The sequence below is a fragment of the Cnephaeus nilssonii genome, assembly GCF_951640355.1.
Source record: "Cnephaeus nilssonii genome assembly, chromosome: 3".
Lineage (NCBI taxonomy): Eukaryota > Metazoa > Chordata > Mammalia > Chiroptera > Vespertilionidae > Cnephaeus > Cnephaeus nilssonii.
Genome location: NC_137074.1, coordinates 87770374 through 87779459, shown reverse-complemented (window position 1 = coordinate 87779459; position 9086 = coordinate 87770374). Strand labels below are relative to the sequence as shown.

The 9086-nt window shown below is 40.2% G+C and overlaps 1 pseudogene across 1 annotated transcript; it reads right to left on the bottom strand.

Moving 5' to 3' along the window:
• Positions 1–330: 330 nt before the first annotated feature.
• On the bottom strand, positions 331–1733 carry LOC307096310 (proliferation-associated protein 2G4-like; annotated as a pseudogene). Its single transcript has one exon. The product of its transcript is annotated as a proliferation-associated protein 2G4-like (transcript).
• Between the last annotated feature and the right edge of the window lie 7353 nt (positions 1734–9086).

Here is a 9086-nt window from a genome sequence, read left to right as displayed (position 1 = left end):
AATTTTTTAAAATAGATTTTTTTATTTTATATATATATATATATATATATATATATATATATATATTATTGATTTTAGAGAGGTAGAGGGAGAGAGAGATAGAAACATCAATGATGAGAGAGAATCATTGATCAGCTGCCTCCTGCACGTCACCTACTGGGGATTGAGCCCTCAACCCAGGTATATGCCCTTGACCGGAATCAAACCCACAACCCTTCAGTCCGCAGGCCAATGCTCTATCCACTGAACCAAGCTGGCTAGGGCAGAAAAAATATTAATTTTTATGAAAATGTTCTATTATTTTTTTTTTTTAATTTTTACTCCTGATTTTATTGTTCAATTTCTCTTTTCTAGTTAAAGTAGTCTTTGGTGGCTGGGAAGCCTGACCTCCCAAGACCAGAGTCAGTTGAAAGGGGATTGGGTTGGGGGACTGGGATGGGGGCAGGGAGACCCCTGCTCTGCTGATGGTCCTGGGTAGAGAAGACGAACTGCACTTCAGAGGCTGGGGTGTGGTGGAAAGGGGGTGAGGCAGGAGCAGCTAGCTGGGGAGATGGGACCCACCTCAGTCCCCAGCTTCATTCTCTTCTAATGTTTCCCCACTGGTGGCATTCTCTGCAGTCTTGGAGGCCTTCTTTTTTTTCTTTTTCTGGGTTTTCCGACTTGCAGAACTCTGGAGGAGGGCCTTTAGCTCTGCATCCTGGACCTCCTTGTCAGACTTGTAAAGGTTAGGCTCAAAGGGACCACTGGTTATCCGCCTGGGGGCCATTGGGCATGAGCAGAACTGTAATTTAAACTGGGCAACAAATTCGCCCTCCTTCTCATACAGAACATTAAATGGCTGCAGCAGTTCACGTTTGGCGCATTCCACCACACCCGTCCAGGCCTTCTCGTCTTCAAATGCTCTTAGAGTAAACGGCATGGCATCAAAACGCCTCTCAACCTCACTGAAGAAGGCACGTGAAGTTTTCATTTTCAGGCCGTATTGTTTAGAAGGATCTCGTTTATAAATAGTGGTTCTCTGTCCTGCATCCTTGGCTTTGCCCTCTCCTGAGCTGACGAGAACATCCACAGCCTATACTTCACGTACCGCAAATTCAGCTTTCTCGTGGTCCTTCTTCTGCTGGTCTGTGGGATTCTGGATAATGGCTTTCTCTCCATCCATGACACGCTGGTGCAATTGGTGTGACAGCATGCCTTCTATTGGCGTGCAATTAAATGAATGGGCAACTTTGTTCCAGGCTTCGGTCGCTTGTGTGTTCTGGTTTCCAGGTTTGACTAGGTGGGGGGCAGCTTCTGAACAAAGGTGAGCTGCCTTAATGACATCTGCTTTCCTCCCTGTCACTTGGGTCCCTTGAGCAACACCAACCACAAAAGTGTGAGCCACATTAGCGATGAAGCCATCCACATGGACCCCAAGGTCCATTTTCACCAAGTCACCTTCCTTGAGAATCTAGTCCTGGTCGCTCGTCAAAGGGAAGAAGTGACATACACAGTTATTTACTGAAATAGTGGGAAAGGCAATACCTTTCTTCATTTCTTTTTCTTTCTTGAAAATTTTCCCTGTCTCTTCCATAATCATGGCATCACCTTTCTCACACAGGTTCAGCACCCACACACCTGAGCTTCCACCCAAGACCCGGTTGGTGATGTCGCTCCCCGCCCCCACCCCCAAAGGTGGTCACGACCAGGTCCTCGGGGATAGTTTGCTCCTGTTGCTCGTCCTCGCCCAACATCTTCCGGCTGCCACCACCACTGCAGCCTTGTTCCCTTGAGCTTCCGCCTGGGTCTCCCTCCCTAGACACAAGCTGTGGCCAGAGCCCCTTAGATTCAGGAGGAGAGCAGGGGAGCGGGGGGAGGGAGGAGGAGAGCAAGAAGTGGGGAGCCAGCAGGCTGAGGTGCAGGGCACGCTGGGACCATGTTCTATTATTTTATGTTAATGATTACTCGTTTATTTCATCCCTTTGTATTCAGCACATCTCTATCTAAATAAACCTACGTTTGTATGAAAATTGAAGCTTTTGATTTTTCGCGGCCCACGTAAACTTAAACCTTGTTTTATTTGGCCCGTGTTAGCCTTTGAGTTTGACATGGTTGCCCTAGAATAATACTGAGTCAGAGAAAAGGGATTGTAGAAAAACATCGCTTTAGTAATAACTCTGCAATAAATACTTCTCATGGAATCAGGTAAATTTAGGATTTCTTTTACTTTCTCTTTAGATAGTGGGAAGAGATGAATAGAATTATGGAAAATAGACCAGATGGCATATTTGAAACACAGTGGGGAAAACCAGATGGAATGCTGCCATTTTGTCCATTTCTCTATGAATAGAACACAGGTAAGGGGATGGTCCTAAAGCCTGTTGATAACAATGATTTTCCAAAGATTTTCTGTTGTTTATGTGGTTGTTATGTGTATATGTACATGTGTTTGATGTAGCCATATTAAATGAAAATGGGAAAAGTAAGTGAAAGGTGGTTGGTCATCATTTTTACAGATTCCTTTTTAAAAACTGAAAAAAGTGTCAAATTTAAATAATTACCAGGGAAAGAAAGCAAACTGTTACATTTGTCAGTGTAATATTCTGTGGGATATACTGCGTGGGCTGTGCCTGTGTATATAGTGTCTGTATGTGAAAGATAATAAAAATAGAAATTAGGGTAGGAAGGGAGAACTGTTACATAGGAAGAACGAAGTGGTTTTGAGACATAGAGATTTTGTGGGTTACTGTGAATTAACTCCCTAAAGGATTATTTGTACATTCAAGTACATTTGTCCTTTTCTGTTTGTGCTATAGAGGAGGGGTAGGGATTTGAAAACTTTTGTTTGTTTGTTTTTTTGAGGGGGTATGTTATTATTGGTTTTTCTTTTATTCAAATAATACATTAGAGTAGCATAGAGAGCCAGATCACACACATACACACAGGCACACTCATATACACTCACACACACACCAAAGACAAATGTTTCATCAAATGATACTTTTCCTATAAACCATGCACTCTGATAGCTTCTATTATATGCTTATTCTATTCTAGTTACTATTTCAATGATGGTTGTGATCATTTATAGTGTACAAACACATAGAGATTTTTATATATTAAAAAGATTTCGCTAAAATGCTCATCCTTAATCTTCAACATCTTATCTTTCCTTTTTAGACATTTCTGATTATCAGACAGAACCAAAGCTCCTAAAATAATATTTTCCTCTTATTGAATGCCATAATAGTTATGCTTCAATTGTATTATTATAGGTCATTTTGCTGCTGCCTGTTCATTTAAGATCAACTGTTCCTTAAACCATGGAAACTCACTAAATAAAAAACGGGCAAATTCATTACTTTGCAGCCAGAAATGAAGTCTCTTCTAATAAAGCAGCTTTGCCTTGCCTCGTGTGAAAACTGGCAAGGGAATGGGAAGCAAGTTTTAGGCAGTGGTCTTCCTATTACATGCCATCCGTTGTTTTCCTGAAGTTCTAACCAAAGGGGAATAAAAGAGTGAAACAGGCAAAGCATGCATTTTAGCACTGATCTCCAACCCCTGAAGACCCAGCAATCCAGGCAAGTGTAATTCACACTGGTTCAACCTCCCTCTCTCTCCCTTTGCCTCTTCTTTGTGCTCTAGCATTTTTCAAGTTCAATTCCTTGTTCCTGCCCTGCTTATCATTGTACTTTTGTTTAACCTGGAGCTCAGCAGTCCCATCTGGTGCAGCTGTTACTTGAAGCAACAAGCAACTTTTTTCTTTCAAGGTAGGAACTTTTTGTACGATTTCTTTGATGAAAATAGTTCACCCTGCTAGAAACTGCTGTAACTCCCTCCTAGGACTTAGTCTACAACCCTGGATTTCCAGAGGCCTTTCCCGCTTCCAAAGTGCTTTTGAGTGGATTATTTTACTCAATTATCTATAGAATTCCTTCAACATGTTCTTGTGAATGTGTGTATTTGTGCTTCATGAAATCCTTCTAAGCATAGCTTGAACAAAACACAGCTAAAAGAAAACTAGAATCAGGGATAATTAATGACCTAAAGTTTTAAGAATTAAAGAGCTAAAACGATACAATTGATCATTTAAAACACTAATTGTGCTCTTTTATGATGATAGCTTACTATTTATACCTAGTTACCTAGTGGCAGGATATAGATTGTGCATATCATTAAGCACATGCTAAATGCACTTTGTTGTAAATTTTATTTGATTATCACTCTAAAGTGTATTCACGTTTATAAAGCTTTCATAGTTCATTGCTTATTTAACATCTGTTTATAACTTTAAAATTACTGGGAAATTGCTATGTAGTTAGGAATTAAGGGGCGGCTTGGCACCAAATAGGATTCTAAATCCCTGAGTTCTAATTGTGACTCATCCAAGAGCAAGTTGTGTGACACTGGGGCAGGTTAGTTAACCTCCTGGATCATTTGTTTCTCTAAATTAGGCAGCATATATGATCATTATAGCACATTTCCAGCAAGAAGAGATAAAGATAAAGAAGAGACATGGTTTAGTTTGAAAAGCATAAATAAAAGGAAGAATTTGCAAGCAAGCCAATGGACCATTTTTAGGTATTGACCATCTGAATAAGTAACATATATATATACAGTATATATATATGCCTAAGTGACCGGCCAACCAGCCTACCATTCCACCTTCTGACCATTAGCTATGACACACACTGACCACCAGGGGGCAAATGCTCAACGCAGGAGCTGCCGAGCTGCGGTGACTTGGCAGCTGCGATTATCGGGTGACGTACCTGGAATCAGAGAGGAGGGAGCCCGATTCTGGGGTGTGTCACCTGATAACTGCCCTCTTGCAATCCAGGACCCCTTGGGGGGTGTGGGGAGCTGGTTTTGGTCTGATCCCCAGGGGCCAGGCCAAGGGACCCCACTGGTGCATGAATTTGTGCACCAGGCCTCTAGCCCATTGCAGAGGTCGTGGATCTGGCCCTTACAGAAACTTATCGGCTCAATTAGTTAAATGATGAGACATGCAGGACCTACTGGCTGCGGCCCCGATGTCTGGAGCCTGCACCAGCCCATCCGCTTAATATCCATTTCCAGTGGAGGCGGCAAATTTTCCCCACTACTACTCGCTGCTGGGAAACCGGCCATGGCTTCCCTCCTTCTGAATGGACAGTAGTGCCAGCGGGCAACCCCCGGGGAGGGAAGGAGGCCAAGGAGCAGCTCAGGTGGGAAGAAGGAGGTTTCCGATACCACAGCACTCTGTCTGGGCGGAAGGGCTTGGGCAGGAGCCTGACATTGAGCAGGGTCCTGCCCTAGGATGACTAGATTCCAGGCCATGTAAATCCTGTTTGCTAAATAATTGCATTTTTCAGCTAAATACCCACAAGTCATCAGTTACTGCCAAACTTAGGGTAAAGTGAGATGAAAGAAGCAAGACAGATACAGAGAGAAAGTGACATAATTTTGGGAGAAGAGAGGAGGGAGCCCGATACCAGGGTGCATCACCCGAGAACCGCCCTCTCACAATCCGGGACCCCTTGGGGGATTTCAGAGAGCTAGTTTTGGCCCGATCCCCAAAGGCCAGGCTGAAGGACCCCACCAATGCATTAAATAATTATTAAATAATGTGGTAGAACATTTTCATTAATTTGTCAAAGTTTAGATCTTACAAATAAATATAGATTGTATACAAACAAAATTAATGTAGAATGGGTAATTGAACAATTAGGTTCTTGTTTTTGATTTATCTTTGTTTTGTGACCATTTTTTTTTTTTGCCTTAGAATCATTCTTATGTAACGATTATTCAAAATATTTGTTTTTTAAATTATTTGGGGAACATAATAGTCTATTTATTTCAACTCTAAGGTTTCTCCATAGACTAAAGGAAATATTCAAAGTGTACAGTAAGTAGCAACATAAATATAATAAATTATTACATGTATAAAATTAATGTTAAATACATAAATCAAGGAAAAATATAGTTTTAAAAATCTTAATAAATATGTTGAGAAGTGTCAGGAACATTAGCTTGAATCAAGGAGGAAAACAAACAAAAGTGAATACTTTAGTATTATTCTATATTGTATCTTAGAAGGTAATTTAGATAACTAGAAAAACATTTAGACAAGGAACATTATTTTTAAATGTCATTAATATAAACACTCAGTTTATTTAGGGTCAGTTTTAAATTGCAATTTCTATTTTCATGCCTCAGATCCCTTAGAAAGCCTTGCCACTGATGTCAGGAGAGGTTAATTGTATCCTTAGATGTTGATGTTATTCAAGTATTTAATATTCAAAGATCTGGAATCATGTACTTTTCAAAATATTTTATTCTTGGAAACCTATACATGTTTCCTTTCCATTATAAATCAGACTTTCTATGGCCTAAAATTATATTAACAGTTTGTATTTATCTTATTTTTTAAATCTCATATTTAAGAGTTTATGTTCATCATATTTCTTACACCTTGAATTTTATTTTTTTCTATCAATAGTTTTTGTGCTCTATTTAAAAAAATAGTTTTGATTGTTCCCTTTAATAGTAGTGTTTTTGATTTTTGGCCTCACAAAATTTGAAATAGTTTCTTATTGCATTTTACTAGTTTTCAAGCCAATACTAGTATTTTCTTCTTTGCCTTTCTGAGCTTGAAAATAAATTAACTGATATCTCTTGCTCTCAATATGATTTAATTAAATAAAAGCATAAATAATCATAGCACATTGTTGGAAAGTGTAGTAGGTTAACCACCCAAATAAATATTAAGAAAAGTCTGAAATTTAAGTTGATGTTCAATAGATCATGTTTGATATTAAAATTCTCTTATGAGGAAGAAAACATCACAAATTGAGGGTGTGAGCGGGGAGTTGTGTAACTTCATTGCAAACAGAGGTGATCTGGGAGGACAGATAACAAAGAAGGATGTTACAATCATAATGACAATAAAACAAGTCTTCTTAGAGATAGGCGAAGGACTGAGAGAAAAGGAACAGATGTTATCAAAGTATATGCAACATGAATGACGCATTATACATCTCCCCACCTAATTGTCATGTTCAGTGTTGGCAGCGATCACCGAAGTAGGGGAATGTTTGGGGCAATGTATAAGAAACAAGGCTAAGGAGCATGCTGTGGAATAGCCCAGGAATGCTTTGACATGTGCTGAAGTTACAATATATTTTCAACTATGTTAAGCCAGAACACGAAGGATATGAATGTCATGAGTACTCACAACTCATGAGCAGCTCATCTAATCTCTGCATAGAACATTTCATCGAGTTTCTCCTATTTCTCTCAACAACTATCAGTTTTGTTCTTTCTCCAACCCACAATTACTACAAAATCCTTTCTCTACACCTAGAAATATTTTATTTTGCATTTAAAGTTTCAGAGCCTCTGGCTAAAGGCTACTTTCTCACATTTGGGTTTATAAAGGGAATAGAGAAATGTTAATTATTTTTGCAAGTTTATCCTTTTTTAAAAGGTCCCCTAAGCATTGCCCTGATTTCAAAAGGATAAAAATGTATCCAGCTTCAGAATTGGGGAAAAAATCTTGTTGATATGTCCTTGATTCAAATGATTCCGTTTAAATTAAAAGTATGACAGCTGTTGAAAATTAATATCTTCAACATAATAATATTTTAATTCCTAAATATATGTACAAATGTCTCTGTATTAGTCAAGTCTCTGTATTGATTTCAAATAGTGTATATTCAACTAGTTGGCAATGTCAGTTGATTGGTATAATAATCTATAATTAATTATGTACTTAATAACTTAATCCATAATTTTAACAATACATATATTTTATTTTTAATATGTTGACTCAACACAACTTAACTGTAATTTTTCACCATTTATAGTAATTAAGTTGGCAGTTAGTATAACCATCATGTCCTTGGATGCCTTACAATCAATTTTGTCTAACATTATGGTATTTGTTCATTTTTTTTAAATTAAGGTGTTTATAAGATTGTTGGATGAACATTTGTAAGTGTACTATTTTTGTGTCTTATTGTTATTACTAGAGGCCCAGTGCACAAAATTTGTGCACGGGGGTGGAGAGGGTTCCCTCAGCCCAGCCTACACCCTCCCCAATCTGGGACCCCTTGGCGGTTGTCTGACTGCCGGTTTAGGCCCAATCCCGGGGATCTGGCCTAAACTGGCAGTCGGACATCCCTCTCACAATCCTGGACCGCTGGCTCCTAATCACTCACCTGCCTGCCTGCCTGGTCACCCCTAACTGCCCCCACCTGCTAGCCTGGTCACCCCTCATGACTGCCCGCCCCCCCCCCCCCCCGACCTGGTCACCCTACGCAGCCTGCTGTTCAGTTGTTTGTTCGTCCCTCACTAATACCCCTGCCAGCCTGGTCATAGGCAGCCATCTTGTGAGAGTGTGATGGTCAATTTGCATATTACCTCTTTATTATTATTATTATTATATAGGATTATGAACCCTGAGAAAGAAGTTACCTACTAAGAAGATTTTCTGGTGGCTAGCTGGGATCCAATTAAAAAACAAAAAAACAGAGCTTTGCAACCATTTCTACACAGGGCTTCTCATGCAAGCCTGCACTGAACTGCCTGCCTGCACTGTGTTTCTGCCATCTGAGCCAGCTCCTCATAAAGGAGATCCTAGAATCCTATTTCAACCAATAGAAATGAGGTTTTCCCCATACAACTGTTGCTGCACAGTTCCAACAGACCAGAGTGGCTCTATTCTGACCATTTGGGACAGTGCCTTTTGGAGCAATCACACTGTGAAGATTTGGGTCCTCAATTGCATAAGGAGAGACCAATCAGGAACCAGGGGCAGAGACTTCTGTCCATGTAAGCCAGCTTACCTATGGCTCTGGGAGAGCATTTTCCCTTTCCACTGAAGACTGCACTTCCCTGGCTGAACTGAAACACTGAAGATGTCTCTCCAGAGCAAAGCAGAATATATCAGAACAGACTGGCACAGAATGAAGCAGGCAAAGCAAAGTGAAGCCGACCAAAGCACAAAGGAGCAGACAAGTGCAGCACAAAGCAGATGAGCAAGCAGAGCAGAGCTGTCTAGCCAGAGAGGGGCCTGGCCCTAGGGCTGCCTCCCAGCCCTGCTGTTTTGACAGCTGTACTCTATC